We start from the raw sequence: 17732 nt of genomic DNA on the forward strand, positions 1-17732 counted from the left end.
TTTTGCTTTATTAAACTTGTGCAGCCATGTTCAGCCAGGGATTTGCAAGCGGCTTAATGAGTATTAGGGAGGAATCTCCTGGCAGGACGGGGAGATTTCAGGGGTTTGCCGAGCCACTGGCAGGAAATGTCCTGCACAATGCGGCGTGCCCTGCAGGACAGGAGCTGGGACACCGGGAGCAAAGGGAAGGGCGGAGGAGTGATGCCTGCCGGGGCGCACTGCTGGGGGTCCTTACCTCCCCCTGCAGCCTGCAGCAGCGAGACACACGGGTGCTACAGGTCTGGAGGTGGGTGCCAGCGAAGGGAGCCGGCAGCAGGCTGGGAGGAGGGCTGGTGCTGACCAAGGAAAGCACCTTAGCGCACAAATGGGCCAGGACACGGGCAAGAACTGATGACAGCAGCCCTGGTTTGCTGTCTAGGTCCTGAATCCAAACCCAGAGCTCAGACTGGAACATCCCGAGTGACAATTTGCTGGTGTGTTCGGGGACAAGTTGGCATTTGGGTCCTTTTTCTGTCGGGCTCAAAAGGCACTTTGAGAGATGAGTTCACCCAGAACCTGAGGTCTGTCCTGGTCTCCGCTGCTGGATCAGACCTCTCCTGCGCACGAGCTTGTCTACACAGCCCCTTCCTCCTCTTTCCCTCTTTGATGGGGGGTTTCAGAGTGCCAAGACCTCGTGTCATGTGCCTGCTTATCCTAGTTAGGGCAGATGTACGTGCACATGTGCGCAAGAGTGCACATATAGATGCGTACGGAGTATTTGTGCGTATCCACATGCAGACTGGGGAAGACTGACATAGAACTTTTCATCTGCAAACATTTGCACCTTAAAAGCCTGGTTAAACGGCAAAGTTTCTCAGCTGCAGATGAACACAGTGCCTTCCCCACGCCTTGCTGACCCAGGAAAACACTCCAGGATATTTCCAAGTTGATTCTCCATCCATATTTATAAGAACCACTATGTGAGGCTCCACTGGCACAGGGTACCATCGCTGTGCCAGTGTAAGGCCACAGAAAAATCTTCCCTTTTCTCTGCCCTGAGCCTTGAGACATAAAGTACCTCAGTGTTCTGCCAGCCCCCACCACTTTCCAAACCCTGCAGGGTACGTTCCCTTCTTTCAGTTCTTGTGACCCTTTCCTGCATCACTTTAAAGCCTGTTTGTGATGGAAGGCACCCCTGGACTAGATACTGCAGCGTGAGACGCTTTGCTTTCTCCTCTGCCAACCTCTCTCCTTTAATCCCTTACCTACGTCACTCCCCGTCTCCATCCACACCCTCCCCACCCTGGGCACGTCACGATCACAAGTCTCTGCACAAACTCAGGCCTCTGACGCACAAACAGCATTTTGAAATGAAATCAGTTTGGTTTCTTTCCATTCAAATCCTGATTTTCATTTTGTGGGGTTTGGGGTGTGGGGTTTTTTTTGTTTGTTTAAACCATCTACCTTGGCCACAGCAGCTTGATGCTTCTTTTTGCATTTTAAACAAAAGCTGCGAGTCTTGGGTACCGCTTCCACTGTGTTAATTTCAGAGGGTTTCCAAAGAACTTTTACAAATATAAAGAAAAGGGATTTCAGGAGAAAGTGAACCCCGAGCAGCAGGATCCCGGTGAATCCTGGTGAATCCGTGCAGTGGCAGGGTGGCCGGGGAGGCACAGGGAGGCGATTCCCTCCTCCAAGCCAGACCCAAGGAAGCAAACCCAGGAGCTCCAGCCCAGCCCCGCTCGGGAACGTGCCCTCTGGCCTCCCATCCCTCCTTCCTCCCCGCGGCCTCCACGCTCCCTCCTTCCCCCCAGCCTCCCCCTCCCTGCCTCCTCTCCAGCTCAGTTGTTTTTCTTATTTTAATTTTTTTTTTTGCAGAGATTTTTTTTTTTTGGTGCCTCTCTTTGTCAGAATTAGTCAGGGCTGAACTGCCTCCACTCCCCAAGGAGACCCTATTTCACCCTGCCTAAAGTTCACCGCCTTGTCAAACCGAGCTAATCTCCTGCCGGGGAAGGAAAAAGGCTCATTTCAAACTGCTGCACATTCGGGGAGCGGCTGGGGGAGGAGGAGGTCTTCCTGGCTCCAGCCTGAAAAGACCCTGGACAATAATACCCCTTTTGTTCTAGGACAGTGGGAGGGGGCTCAGCGGTAGGAATGAAAGATGGGGGATATTAAAGGAGCAGGTGAAAGACATGCGTCTTCAACAGTCACAGATAAGAGCTGACCCCCTTCTAATCTGACTGAAGCTTATTATCTTACTGCCACAGTCATTACTATTAATATTAAATATGAAAAAAGAAAACTGCATGAGACAACAACCTTAAAGAGGCTGCGCTAAGGCGTCAGCAGATGCGGAGGTGAAGCCGGTGGCTTGGGCCGGGTAAAGGAGGTGTTTCTCCAGGGACCCCCGGCTGGCGTTTGCCGGTGGAGGAGATGTTCTGGCTGCAAGTTGTCCCTTTGGGCCGAAGTGTTTGATGCCACAAAACTGTCTGAACCAGAGCCTCACTTTTCTTAGCAGAAAGCAGCAAAACTGGGGTTTCTCGGCATACATGGGGACGTGTAAGGTGGCAGAGGAGCAGGAACTGGGGGGTGCCTTGCTCGGACTCTTTGTGGGGGGCTTTGCTGGATGAGGCTGGGCTGGCGGCTGGCAGCCGGGCTCAGCAGCATCTCCCCCAGCTGAGATGTTTTATAAGAGAGGCCAGAAAGTTCGGAGCGGTGCGTCTGCATGGACTAGCACAGCACAGCCAAGGGAAGGGGGGGGATCCGGGAAAAAACAGGCACATGGAGAAACTAGCTCCCCGTTTCCCCCCTGTTTGTGCCCTCTGCTCACCGAACATCTCGCCAGACCTCGCTCAGCCAAGGGCTGCTAACTCTCCGCCGTGTCACCAGGCTGCTGGGGGGAAGGTGGCCCCGAGCCCACCATGAAGCGCCAGCAACTGGGTCTGGAAATGTCCCCTCAGCTCCATCCCTGCCACAGGTGGCCTTGGGAAAGGCACTTGGCGGCTCTTTGTCCCCTTTCCCCCTCTGGGAAGGTTTCCTTTGTTCCAATTAGTCCATAGGCTCTCCAGGGCGGGGGGATCCTCCTGGAGCCTGTTTGCACAGCGTTCGCCCCAGCAGCCCCGCGCTGCCTCTGTAAATACCAACCATGCAGCAGCCGGACGCTCCGGAGGTTCCTCTCCCACCAGGAGTCCTGCCTGGGCAGGAGGGGAAGCAATTTTCCTCCCGGCACAGGAGAAGGAAGAGGGATTTTTTTTGGGGGGGGGAAATTTGACAGTCCCTGTCTCTGGGGCGCTGATGCTTTCTGTGTATGGAGGGGAATGGATGGATTTGGCAACTGGGCTATTTGTTCTCCGTGTCAGGGGGTTACCAAGTGTCAGCCCAGCATCCCGGTTGCACCAGCCCAAGGAGCCATGGTCCCAGCCTGGCTCAGGGGCTGAGCTCCTCTCCCAGCTAGGGCCAAATTTGCTCCCAATGAGCACAGCTGGGGTGGTTGCTCTCCCCGCTGACCTCTCCTGTCCACCTCCTGCTCTCCCTTGGCAGCTCCTCTGTGGCACGGCAGGGGGGCAGCGGGGATGGAGGGTGGCTCCTGCCAGGTGTGTGGGGGTTTCCCTGCCAGAAAGCTTCAGGGGGGCCTTCGTCACCCTGGAGAAGAGATGCTAACGGCTGGGTAGTGGTGCTGCAGCTCACAGTGCTCACTGGACTATCATTTATTAACCACACTGGGGTACCAAGCAGGGAGAAAGGCCCCAGGAGGGGATTTGCCCGCTGGTTTGGGCATGGAGCTGGGGGCCATAACTCCCTGCCTAGTGCTGATGTTGCAGTAGACCTTGAGTGTGAGGATGCAAAAGGATTGGGGCTGAGGTCTTGGCATGGCCGTGCCTCCGGGGAAATGCAGCCTGCTCCATCGTAGGAAGGAACCAGCATCGTCAGGCCCTTCATCTGAAGGCTCAGGGGTCTGATCCTGAACGCCACCAGCCTCATTGCAACAAAAGGGCCTCTGAGAGGGGGGCCCTTTCCCCACCGGCTGCACCTGCGCGAGGCGGGCAGAGCCGGCTCTGCGTCCGGCAGCCTTTCCCAGGGCACCGGGACTGCCCGACGCGGTGGGAGAGCTCCCGCCCGGGTGAGGCACCAAGGAGGAATGTTTGCAGCGGCCTCCTTCCCCTACAGTAAACATGAACGGATGACCCCGCAGCGACATGCTAGGGTTGAAATAGTCTGTCTGTGCACTGGAGAGCCGTGGGAATGCGGCGGTGGTTACGTCACGCCGGGGAGACAGCACAGCCTCAGGGACCAGGGGCGCAGCCGTGGCCTCCACGAGTCGGGGCTGGGGGGTCCCCAGTCCGGCCATGCCCTGGGCAGCAAACGCGCGCAGACCTTGTCTTTGCAAGCAGGAAAAGATAATGTGATTATTTATTATCAGCAGCTGGCTAGGATGGATGGAGTTGACAATGGCTAAGCTTGCGGCAGGATGCTAAGATGCATTCGCTAAGTTATATCAAAATATCCTTCAGCGTCTATAGCTGGCAGAATTGGGCGGGATATGTAAGGGAACAACTTTTGCACAGCAGTATGGCTCTCTTGTTTCCATCTAAGACAAGCTTCTGGAAAGAAACGGGAAAAATCCCTGCAGGGAAATCGCTCAAAGCCTTGCAAAAGTTTGCTGGGATGGAGCAAAATGGGAAGTGCCTGTTCTTCAAGCTGACGGGCCGGTCCAGAAAGCAACAAATAAGGGCTCATTCTGTGACACTTTAATATTGCTTTGTGAGTTTTAAGAGGGCTGTTCCAGGAGCCCAGAGGCCTCTGAGCAATTTTTTACCGTTTGCACCCAAAGCAGATGTACATTGCTGTGCTCTGAAGGCGGCAGGAGCCTGGGGGGTTGCATGCAGGGGGTGACATGTTGGTGGCATGATCACACCGCGCACCAAGGGAAGCCAAGCCACACTGACCAGCACAGGCAGATTTACCTCCCTTTTGGGTCCAGAAATCAGAAGTGAGGGCTAAACTCCACTTATGGGAGGGAGCCCACAGCCTGCCACCCTGTGAACAGCAACTGGCACCTCCAAAAAGAAAAAGCTTGGCTTTTACCACTTGCAACTCCCATTTCAAAACCCCTTCGCTCAGTTGTATCGCTTTGCCCTCCTACAGGCAGACAAAATTCATCGTATTAATATTACGGGCCCCGCGTTATTATGTGTTAAGTGCTAAATATCTGCGGACACTAGCTCTGCATATGGCACATCTGCCCCCAAAGGGCACAGGAAATCCCATGGTTCTTGTTAAGTCAGACATGGAAGGGTGACTTGTTGCTTAGTTTCAGACCGATGTGTGTTTTCATAAAATTAGTCCATTGAAGCAGGGATGGAGGCCATAACAATATCATGCGTGCCGGCAATTTTCCACTCCTGTTTTTCAAAGCTAGGTACATTTTTTTCTGCTCTAGACAGCCTAAATGTGCTGTTCCTTATCTAATCTTGTATTGATGTGTCTGTTAGACAAGGTATGCAGCATGTGTCACTTCTGAATACCGTCATTCAGGACCAGCAAGCTACTCTGGATAAGCTATTAATATTTTTGCATTTCACACCACACAAGACTTTTTCTTTGCAGATCTTAAAGCACTCGCTTAGTTAGTTAGTTCATTATTCTTCCAGTTTATAAAACAGTAATAAGTAGTGTCTATAGAGACAAGCCAGCCTTTGACACACACATGAAACCGCATCAAGTCGAGGGAAATGATGGCAATACCATACGTATAACAATAGCAGAGAACCAGACAGCCCCCAAAATAAACCTAATTCCCCGTGCTGCACGAAGCGTTGCCTAATAATGTTCAGCTCGAAAGAGGCAGGACACCCTGCAGTTCCTGAGATGTAGGCTATTATTTTGGCCTTAACAAATATTAATTAAGCCTCTGAGGATGGATATTTGTTGTATTTTTTGCTCTTGACACAACAAAAATAATCTGAAGAAGCTACAAAAGCAGACAAATAACTGTGTTTACCAGATATGTGCAAATACCTTCATCCAGCTGGAGATATAGGGATGTTTCGTCCTCCTCTCTTGCAAAGGCTGTGCCCGGCACTGGCTCGGCTGCACCCTGTGTAATGCTGTTCCAGTGATGGAAACAGCTGAATTTTTGACAGAAACTGGCTTTTGCTCCTTAACTTTAAACGCTGGGATGAAACAAACCAACCTCTGCTCCGAGAGCCCCAAACCACTCACCCTTTGGGCAACACAGCTTGAGCGGGCAAAATTTTTCCAGCTCAAGAGCCTGAATTTGGGCTCACAAATCCATTTTTAAGCAGCTGAACAAGAATCCTCGGGAGTCCGTAACCCCTGGGGGGATGGAGATGTGCTGTGGTTAATGCTGTGGTGGTTGTTGTCATCACCAACCCCCCAAACAGGGTGTCGGGTACTTTATAGCTCATTGGAAGGAAGAGTCTCTTCTCCGAGCACAGCAAAATCTGCCTCTGTAATTAATTCTAGGAGCGGTGGGTGTGGAAGATAGCAGGCAGACATATGTACGTACTCATATTTGCACCACAGTAGGTCAGGAAATGAGGGTTTTCTCTACTGAAAATGTGAGCTTTTTTTCAGGGGAGAAGAGAAATTGGTCTCAGAGCCACCCCAAAACGCGGCAGCGGGAAGAGAGTGGGGGGATGCGCCCGGTCCCTGGTCTCTGACTTTCCCAGGGTGGTCACTGCCTTTTTGGAAGGGGCAGGGGGGCCCTGGCCCTGGTATGATTTGGTTTTCAATGAAAAGTTGAACCATTCCTGGGGTAAAAGGCACATTTCACCCCCAGAAGCCCTTGCCACCCATACTGGCATGGGAGAAAACAAATTGTCCATTGAAAACCCCCTCCGAGGCGGTTTCTGGCTGAGAGCAGGTTTATGCCCACACACCTCCTGGGCCATACGAACTGCACGGCTCCCATTTTTCCAACCTGGGGAGCTGGCTCGGGGCACACACATCTGGATTTGGGCAGCTAAACCGGGACCCTGACTTTTGGAGGAACCGAAGCACCATCAATCCCACCGGCGCTGTACCCTTCCTGGGCACCGAACCCCACGGGGTGGGCACCGGGGCAGGATTCGGTGGGTTTGCTTGTACATCTGTGGGTACCAGCAGCCACCGGCTTTGTCCGTATGGGCTGTGCCACTAGATTTTCTAACTGATCCTAGCCAAAAAAAAAAAAAAAAAAAGCAAAAGAAAAAGCAGGAGGGGGTAAGGAAGGTGGAATTAATAAAAGAATGGGATTAAAAAAAGAGCAGAGAAGAAAGTTTTCTGAAAAAGAGAAAAAGGAGAAGTAGCTTCACAAAGTGACACTTAATTCAAAGCTTTTACTTTGGCTTTTCCACTTTGGAAGCATGAAAGCAGCTAAATTAGCAAAACAGAAGTAAACTGTTGACTGCTTCATTGCAGGATTAAGTGTGATAAATGGAGGTTTTGTTCAGCCTCTGTCCAGATGTTGTGTCTACGCTGGGTGTTTTTTTTTTCTTTTTTTTCTTCTTCTTCTTCTTCTTTTTTTTCACATTCTTGGCCTAAGGCCCATATATATTTTGGATACTGCAGGGAGTATATAATATCATTGGAAAATGATGTGGTCTGGTAACCTTTTAAATAACATTTCCTCCCTCCTCTCTTTTCTAATAGTTTGTTTTTCTTTCCATGTTTTCCTTTTATTGGGGGGAAATTTTTTTTGGAAATTAATGAGGCCAAGGTTTTAAAACAAACAAAACAAACAACCCCCCCAAACAAACCAAAGCAAAAAACCACATTATTTCCCTCCCCATTTGGGGAAGGGGGGGAGCAGGCGGGGAGAGTTAAGGGACTTGTAAGGGCGCAGGCTAAGGATGTGTTTGGGACTTTTTTTTTTTCCTGTCTAGAAAACCTTCCTGATTATTTTTTAACATTCCCAGCTCACTTGGCCCAGAAGCCAGGCTGGGTTTGGGACAGCAATTTCAGTTCCTCGCTCTGTTAGCGTTGTCAGAGCCCCCCGACCCCTGAAGCATTTTTTTTTTCCGCCTCGCATTTCGTGAATCGGAAGTACCTGTCGCTCCTGGAAGCGCTGGATGGAGAGACCGATGACCAGCCTTTCCTGAATCTCAAACCCAGCATCCAGCAGGAATTCAGACCTCCCAATTTTAAGCAAAACAAGCCAGGGGAAGGTGGCGAGGACCGTGCCCATGGAGCTGCACGGCCACGGGGCAGCCATCCGGTGGCACTGCCGAAGGGAGGAGGAGGTTGCCAGCCCCTTCCCCATGGCCGGGCAGTGTTCCCCAGGGTTTTAGCATCCCCCCCAAAAAATAGCAAATCTGGATTTTTGCATCTCTGCCATGCTGCCTGTTCTGCAAGTGGCTGGGTGCTGCCCAGAGCAGCGTTACCCCACCACTACGGCTGCTCCGGTGGGAATGGCACTCCCGCTCCATGCTCCCCTCCTGCCTCCGGTGCTCCCCACGGGGCTCCCAGGTTTTTTTCCAGAGTCCACCTTAAAATCCCATCTCGGCGGCAGCTGTGCCTCCCTTGGCTCAGCCTGGCTCTGGGAGAGGAGCCCGGCCCAAGCTAAAATTGTGCTATTGACTCACCCGCTGGCAGCGGGCTGCGAGGCCGGCACGCCACTTCAAGGCAGTTAAAAGAGCATTTGGGGTCTCACCCCACGGCAGAAGGACCATGCTGCTTTAACCCTGCGAAGGCAGAGCCCTGCTGCCCGCGGGGGGAAGCCCTCTCCCTTAGGTGTTAGGCAGGCAAAGGGGGCTAAGTAGGGGAGCAGCATGGATGGTATGGGGGAGTACCGAAATGGGTTGATTTAAGCCCTTGATGCCATCTAGCATGGGTTCACTGCTGGGGGAGTTAGGGCAGGACAAAATGAGGGTGTTCACCACCCAAACATGGGGATTTTCCCCCTTGGAGCACGATCTGGATGTCAGCACCTACATTACTTAGGGCTAGATTTGCGGCAACTTTTAACAGCCCTTATTGCTTCCCACTCTGTCAGTGCAAGGTGAAGGGCAAACCCGCTGGCTCCCCCGATCAGTGCCAGGGCTGTTGTGCCTGCAAACATCTGGGAAGGGATAGGGAAGCATCCCTATGGGATGAGGCATGAGGGTGGGCAGTGCAGGAGCCCACTGTGGCTCTCAGGTGCTGCCCTTGGCCGAGGCACAGAGCCTGGGTAACCCCTTCCCGGCACAGCTGGGCTATCCTGGGATTACAGCTGGACCTGGCTGGCCGTGCCACCGGGTACACCCCAGGCTGCAGTGGGACAAGTCCCCGCTCCCCAGCATGGCTCCATGTCCTGTGCGTTTTGTGGGTTTTTCCAAGGTGATGTTAAGCAAACGGAACCCAAAAAAAAGAAAGAAAAAAAAAAAGGGTGAGAATTTCAGCAGATAAAAATGCAAAGCGGCAGCCATTCGCAGCAGTAAACACCTTGGAAAGTCGCTCTCAATTTTTCTCCCCACCATCACCTCCCTGCCTCCCCTCCTCTCCCTCTCCTTCCCTCCCTCTCTCTCTTAAGGTAGCAGCATGGGAGCTTTGCCAAAACATTGTGGTCCCGTGGGGAAGCTTTGCTCTCACTGAAAGAGCCCTTGCGCCTGCCAGCCCAATTAAAACAACGTGAAAGGAAAGCAGCATCTGGAATTGCGCTGCCTCTCACAGCCAAGTCACAATTGTTTAGTCTGAAAGTCGTTTCAGGGAGAGCGGGGCTGGCTGGCTGCGCAGTGGCCCCCACATCTGGATTTGCGGCTAGACAGCCTCTTTGGCTGCAGTCCTGTGTGCATGTGCATTTTTAACTTTAGGATATGCTGACAAGTTAAGAAGTCAGAAAGTCAGTCACAGTAACAGCCTCCGCGGCCCCTTCCTCCCTCCGCCCCTTTCTAACACACACACGCAGTTGACTAAATACAATTTTCTGACATCCTTTCATCTGGAGAGAGTTTCTTCCCTTTCCAGCCTGCAGCTCAGGTCCCTGATGAGTTATTTGAGCTGAGCCAACACATGTGAACAAAAAGTCTTCTCTTCGGTCTATGCTCAAGGGCCCGTCTGTGCTACCCACATTTCGCCGGCAGCGGGGCTCTGTCACGCTCACACCGTGGCTGCCCCACGCGGGGACCGTCACGGCCACCTTGCCACTACCCACAGGGGACAGGTTGCCCACGGGGTCTTGCTCCTTGCCGGCCGTGAGGCACTGGTGACGGTGCGACAGGGGCAAGGATGTGTTCAGGGCTGAGCTGCCCATTGAGGCGTGCAGGCTGATGGGGAGGGCAGGGGTGTGCAAAAAAAAAATAATTCAGCTACTGATCCCAAGCTGCACCGTGGGAGCGCTTCCAAGTCAGCCTCACCATGTTTTGGCCAAAGATTTTGCCTGCATTTATGGTTTTTTTTCCTCTGAAGGTCTGGCTGTGGCTGAGATGTTGGGGTGTTGGCCATTCCTTCGGCAGGCAGGTTCCCCGCCAAAAAAAAGGGATAGGAAAGGCAAGTCTGAGCTTTTATAGACCCGGTTCAGGAAAGATCACTGACCATGCTGCCATTACTGCTTTCGTTTGTTCCCACAGTGCCCAGAAACACGCTGAGCCCCCACCGGTGTGGTTTTGCCATCCCAGGAGCCAGGGCAAACAGCAAAGAGAGCAGGGCTGGCGCAGGAGCCGATGCCCAGGCAGCACCGAGCTCCAGCTGCCTGCAATGAGCCCTGCTCACCAAAGTGCTGCTGGGCAGACCCCTCAGGATGGGTGCACATCCCATCCTCCTGCAGGACCAGCGCAGGAGAGGACCAAAGCAGTGAGAGGCTTCAGAGAAAGCCCTTTTTTTAATGACCGACTTCCCTTTGAGCTTCCAGAACCATCAGCGCAGCCGAGTTTGCAGCATCTTGTGTCCCTCCCTTTGCCCAGCTGCGCTTTGCAGCATTCCCTGCGCGCTGCGTCGAAGCAGTAAAAGGGCGATAAAATAAGGGTAAAACAGTGGTAAAATAAGGGAAAGTTTCCATCTGAAGGAGGAGGGTGGTTGCTGTCGGCTGAGGGCCCCCCCTGCCACCTGGACCCATTCCAGGCTCTGCTTTCAGACCTGCATCAATGGCACAAGTGCTGCTTCATGGTATGGCCACCAGTTTTCAAAAGCGGCTACTGATCTGGGGACTGGGCACAGTCAGGGTTCTGTGAGGAGATCCCAAAGCTCATGAATTCCCATCTACCCACCCCATTAAAGCAAATGCCATAAATCCAGGGTCGGAAAAGCCCGGGGGGCAACGCTTGGAGGTTTCCCCTCTGGGAAAGCAGCTTTCTGCTTTTTTCCCTTGGTTTCCTTCTAAAACTAAGCTTATCCTGCCCCTCACCCCAGCGTCAGGCCACGTTGCTTGGCCTTTGCTCAGCTCAGGTTAACCAGCACCCAGAAACGGGGCTCCCCCCTGCACAAAACAGGGCTGGGGGGGGTCCCAGTGAAGAGGGGGCTGCCCTGAGCCCCCGGGGTTTGGGGTGAGCTGTACAACCCCTGACGGCTGCTTTTCCTGCTGCCCTTGCACACGCGCTGCCGGGTGTCCCTCGCGCTGCCCGCGCCTCTGCCTGTGCAGGAGTGTCGCTACCAAACTGGTTTAGCAGCTCTGTAGGGTGAGTTATGTTGTTTCGAAAGGCTCCCAAATACATGTTGTTCACAAAGTTCTCCTGTACAAATAAATAGCAGCATTTCTCTGCTGACCTTTGCTCTTTTGCCGGGTTTCTCCTAAATGCAGAGCATACAAAACCGCCTTTTATCCCCCGAGAAGCCCGAACCACCCTATCTCCGTGTCTCTGTGTGCGTGGTGGTGCAGAGAGACATCTGGGAACTGTCTTCTTCATCCTCCTCCCTCCCCAACAGCCTCGGACCTTGGGCTCACGGGAGACCCAGAAGCATCTGAGCTTCTCCTGCCTGGAGCTGAGGGGCCGGAGAAGGGATGGAAAAGCAGTACCATCAATGCCAGCATTCACAAATCCCATGTGAGGCCTCCAGCTTATTCTGAAATAGGCTGAAAACCCGTGCCATGATGCTGTAATGGCTATCCCCGATAAATTTCTTGGGGTTTTCTTTATTTGCCTTCTGCTTTCCTGGCCTGCTGCGCTAGTGAGGTCATATCTCCAAGGGTGGCTGGGTGACCAGAGCTTTTGCAATTGTATCAGGAGTTTCATCGTAGCCAGTGTTTACTCTGAAACCCGTCATGTGGCTTTGTTCCCTCCGGCTTGCTAAAACGCTGGGAGATCCAGGGAGCTGGAGAGCCACAGAGGAGAAAAAAATATTCATATAGCAATAAAAGAAAATAGAACCTTTAGGAGCCCAGGCCTGATTGCAACCTCCTCCCTGCGGCGCCTGCAGCGCAGGTTGCTGATTTTCAGTGGTGCAAGAACAGCCCCTCGTCCTCTGTGTGGCAGAGACCCCAAGGATACTGGATGACAGAGCATCACCTGCCTGGCTTAGATCTCTCACCCACCCTGAGGTTGTTCTTGCCATTGGGAAGCAGTGCCTGCTATCGATAACTCCCTGATTGATGACTGAGTAAACTTGCCTTGTTTACCAACGTGGGTGTCATACTGACAACAAACAGGTCTCTACCTGAGTGTGTCATAAGCGAGGGAGGACAGTAAATAAGAAATGACACGTAATGCTGCAAAGCCCTGAGCTGCTGGAAACAAGGGAACAGATTCCTCCTCTGCACGGCACGTTGCAGCAGAACCAAATTGAGGGCTCGGTCATCTCCTTGGAAAACACTGGAGAAAATGACATAAACTGCTTGAAAAAAAAAAAGGAGAAAGAACATTGAACCCTGCAGCTAGATTGCAGGGTCTCTGGGGCAGGGACTGTCTTTATTCAGAGTTTGCCCAGCACACAGGGGCATTGTGGCAGGGCTGTCGAGACAGCTCCACGTGGGCATGGTGCAGCCGGCCAGACGGCACTGCCCTGGGCACAGGCACCTTGTGCAAAATCCCCTCGGAGCAGCCCCCGCGCCGTAGCTGTTGGCACATGGACAGTGATCCAGGACACCCAAGCCAGCTGGCCAAGGTCCCCCCTATACCTGGGGCCGTGGCAGGAGCCCAGATCATGCCTCGCCGCATCCTCTCCTGTGCTGCATCCAATGAGTGGTAATTACAGCGGTGCCAGAATCTCCTAATTACACTGTTGTGGGTGCCAGGAAAACCCATGGCTTTGGTGAAATTAGTCTGGGCTTCAGCAGAAAGCCAAAGCCTGCAGAAAAAGCCTCACTGAGGCAGCTCTCCTGGATATACATGGGTACAAGTGGGGACAGAAAATGCCCCTTCTCCTGCCAGCTGCCCCAGGCATGGTGCTGGGAGCCAGCACGCAGGCTGCCAGGGATGCTCCCCCCTTCCCCAGGCACCTCCGAGCAGCCCTGCAGCATCCAGCCTTCCTGCTCCAATGCTGCCAGCCCTTCCCAGGACCCCGGGGGGCAGCCCTGTGCCCCCACGTGCTGCTTTTCTCCCTGCGTAGCATGGGCTGTTCTGCTGCTTGCAGAGGGGGTGGGAGGACCAGGGGCTCCCAGGCATGAAACCATTCCAGGGGTGATCCCTGGCTGATGCTGCCAGCGCTCAGGAGGCCTCAGCTCTGCCCGTCGCAGACCAGCTTGACAAACCCTCACAGCCCGTGTGAGGGGCTCTGGAGCTGGTTGAAACCCAGAGCCGTCACTGCAGAGCCATGGGCAAGATGCAAAAGGCCCCAGTTAAAATCCAGGTGTGATTTCTAAGCACTGTGGGCAAATGCTCTTCCCACTAAAATGGTTCAGCTCCTCCAGAAGCACTTTCAATCTGCCTTTTCCCATTTCTTCATGTTGGAGTCAGAAGCAGCCGATCAGCCTTCCTCGAAGCAGGACCATCTAGTATTTAAACTCAGGTCCAATTCCTGCCATTTGCTTCCCAAGTGTCCTTGAGCACATCATTTCCCTCTCCCTCAGGTTCCCCACCTGTGAAATGGGGCTGAAAACGCACCGAGACAATATAAAGTGCTTCAGGCTGTACAGACACCCTCGCTGCTCTGGCAGTAACTCTGATGTCTTTCGTTTTTTGCCGGTGGTTTAATGAAACCTGCTCTGTGAACCGGGCGGCGTGACGGCGGCGTGCCCCGTGGAGGTGCTGAGCTGTCTGTCACGGGTGCTGCTGAGAGCTGCTAGAAATGCTTCATCTCAGAGAGACCCACACCAATTGCTGGGATGAAAAATTTCATGGGAATAATGTACGCCATGGGATAACAACGTGGGATGCTGGAGCCACGGACCGGAGAAGCTGAGCATGACACTAACAAGGTCGAAACTTTTCATTTACTCCTTGCCTGGACCCCCCCACCCATGCCACGCACCCGCGCGCGCGCACCCACACGCACATACAAAGTTTCTGGGTTTATTTTATATTTTCCCTCGTAAAGATTTGTGTCCGTGCTGCTCTCGTATCAAAGCCAGCAGTGGCCCCTAGGATAAACATGCGGTCAGAAGACAGAAAACTCCAGGCTAAAACACTATTCGTTTCACCCATAGCAGCATAAACTGAGAGGCTTTTAAGAAGGGCGAATGGTTTTCTGTAAATCTCTCATATCAGCAGAAACCTTTGAAAGAGTTTGTTTAAAGGCTGTGGAGATAAACAGCCCGGCCAAGTGTTTGTTTAAGATGTATGTACTCTGTGTCGACTGGTAGGCTGGTATTTATATCAAGGGGGGGGAAAGGAGGGCTGGGATCTTTTTGACCCTTTGGTGGCTACGGCTGCGTGAACTGGAGTGTTTGGAGAGCTGGGGGGGCTGGGCTGGGGGTCACGCAGGACCCTGGGCTGGAGCTGGGGACAAAGCCAGGCAGGTGTGCGAGGGCGGGCGAGGGGGTTTGGGGCAGAGTCAGCATTGCTGTGCTGTGCAGAGGTCCTGGCTGAGATCCCCGTGCCAGGCACGGGGTAGATAAATGTCTGATGAGGGATTCCCCCCGCCCTGAGCAGCCTGGAAGCTAAATAAGCCCCACGCAGGGAAGGGGAGGAAGGAAGGATGCGCAGCCCCGGGAAGCAGACGGGCAAAGCTCAGCCCAGATGGCCCTTGGCCGTGCAGCAGCCTGGGGCTGACTCGGGAGCTCAAAGTCATCGCCCGAGCCCCGCTCTGCGCCTTCAGCCGCAGCTGGAAATGGCCTTTCGGCAGCTTGGCAGAAGGCGAGTTGAGTGAAGGTGTGTTGGATTTCAAGTGACGTTGGCTGCAGAGCCGTGGGGCTAGAGGCGGTTAGCAGCGCGCTGGCACGTCCCCACCGCGGTGGTCCCAGGGACGGGACCGTGCTGGCAGAACCGAGGGGGTGGAGGGCTCTTGCGCAGCCCCAGAGGTGCCAGGCTGGGGAGGTGCCTGCCTCGCTTCTTGCTTTCAGTCGTGGCTGTCTCCAGCCGGGTCCGAGAGCCAGCTCTGCCAGCAGTCCGTCCTAGCCACACACACGCCGAGCACCACAGCTCAGCACCTGTGGGGTCCTGCGCCGGGGCCCCTCCTGCATGGGAGAGGTTTGGGGGGGTCAGTCTGCCCTCGCCTGCCTGGCCGGGAGAACGCCCCAGCAAAGAAGGCAATGGAGACTTTCCTGGAGACAAGCCGGTTCTGTCACCTTCCCTTTCAGACCTGTCCCTGTAAATCATCTGGATGGCTTTTTCCCCCCTAAACTAAACAAAACGTGGATGCTTAGCAGCCTGTCTCTGGGAAGGAGGTGCAGTCAGAAGGGACTTGCTCTAGATTTACCCTTGTGTAACAAGAAGCAGAATTTGGCCTGTTTCCTGGACTGGGAGGGTATGCAATATCCATCAGCTGAGCCGGGCACGTGAATAACGCTTATAGCATCTTCCCTCATCCTGAGGGATCCCAACAGCACATACAAATCTTCCAGGTGCACTCAGTGCTCCTTCTGCCACTTCTAGGACAGATCCTGAAGTCAGGATCAGGGTGTCCTGCATACCTGCTGGACATGAGAAGTGAAGGGAAAATGCTGCAAACGGCCAACTGTCAGGTGGAAAGGAAACCCTGGGAGCTAAGAGCTCAGCTGGTTTAAATCAACATCTGAACAGTGGTGCTGGTGGAGTAGCACCAATTTACACCGGCTGATTTGGCCCAGGGTGTTTTAAAACCCAGCCAATGCTTGCAGCTTCCACCACAGGCAGCCCAGGGGCACCTGAATAAAAGGGGCTCAGTCTTAATGCTGTGCTCCTCTGGAAGGATGGAGCCTCTCTCCTTGCAGTGGTGTTTACACCCTCCAGGGCAGTGTGCTGGCTCTGTGATCTGTAACTCCTTGTGTGATGGATGAGGTTTGTGTGCCTATCACAGGAGCATTTGCTCTGCAAGGTGAGTCTTGACTTGGGTAACAAGTCCAATTGCATGTGATGTTTTATAGCCAGAAATTACATAAACTGCTCTCCTAGCCTGCTGTGTTTTGAGTGTTCAAGCTGTTGGGGCCCCAAGCTCTTGCAGGCATCATATAGATTCATAATCAGTGCAAGTCCCACAACTTAAAAAGAAAACTCTATCCATGAACAGAAAAGAAACTTTTTTTTTTAATTAGCATGAACTGAAGCTTGGAAGAAAACCCCCAACCTTCAACTGACTGAGGGTTTTGTTTACAGAAAATCAGGTGATCCTGTTTTGAGCTTTTAAAACAGTTGTCATATTTTTAAGTGTTAGAGGCACTAAACGTTCTCTAAACAAACCTGTTCAAAACTGCCCCCCACACACACCTCTTCCCCCATTTCTGAACTGCTCTCAGCCTGCTCCTGTTTCCTTATTTCTGCTCTGAGGAGGCTGCTGAAGCTGACCTGCTTTTGAAATATTTCAGTTTGGCCCAAACCAGCAATATTTTTTTTGTATTTACCCTCATTACTCGCTGAACTGCCTGTTTGGATCGCCTGGCTATTGAAGCATCTCAAAGTTTGTTACGGAAATCTTCATTTTAGTCCCACCGCAAACATTAACATTCAAGAGCAGCTTGGGGTGGGCGCCCAGCACTGTGCTGCCAGTCTGGAGCCCGCGGTTCCCAGCAAGGCAGGGAGGCTCAGAGGGTCAGGTCTTCCTCGCAGGCGGCATCGACACCTTCCACTAGCCTCTTCTTTTAAGTCTTGTTACGAAAAATATTGTGACCTTCCTTGGCCCATATTGCAGAACCTTCGTACCAAGTTTTCCCTGTCCTAAAACTGCAAGCGAAGCCCCTTTCTGCTCCTCCCGTGCTGTTACGGAGAGCAGTTGATCCCTGTCCTCATCACAGCAACCTTTTATACCGTAAGGCTGTTATCATCGGCCCTCCTTGCCCTTCCCCAAGCTAGACTAAACACACCCAGCTCCCTCAATCTCTCCTTGTGGCTTGTGTTTTCCAAACCTCTTATCATTTCTTTTCTGCTCGTCTTTGAACTCCCTCTAGCTCGCCGATGTCCCCCCTGCCAGGCGACGTGGGCTGGGTACCTGGCTGAGCCCCGCAGCATCCCCCCGTGCAGGCTCCCTCACCCTGGCTGCACTAGGCAATTGTTGGCTCGTATTGAGTTGGTGATCAGATATAAATCTCACTCCTCGTTGCGCGGCTGCCTTGCCAGCCTTTCATGAAAAAGTTATAGTTCGGCTTTCTGCTTCTTATTCCCTGTCCCTTTGGCCTGGCTGCAGCTCATTAGGTCATTCATTCTTTTTATTGAGAAGGTTTTGAGCTCCAGTCCTGTCCCCCCAGGTGGCAGCCCCTCTCTGGGGTGTTCTCACAGACATTATACGTGTCCTTTCTGTGTGCAGCTTAACTCACCACCAAAAAACCCAGCCTG

Source organism: Falco biarmicus, chromosome 16 (genome assembly GCF_023638135.1).
Source record: "Falco biarmicus isolate bFalBia1 chromosome 16, bFalBia1.pri, whole genome shotgun sequence".
Classification (NCBI taxonomy): domain Eukaryota; kingdom Metazoa; phylum Chordata; class Aves; order Falconiformes; family Falconidae; genus Falco; species Falco biarmicus.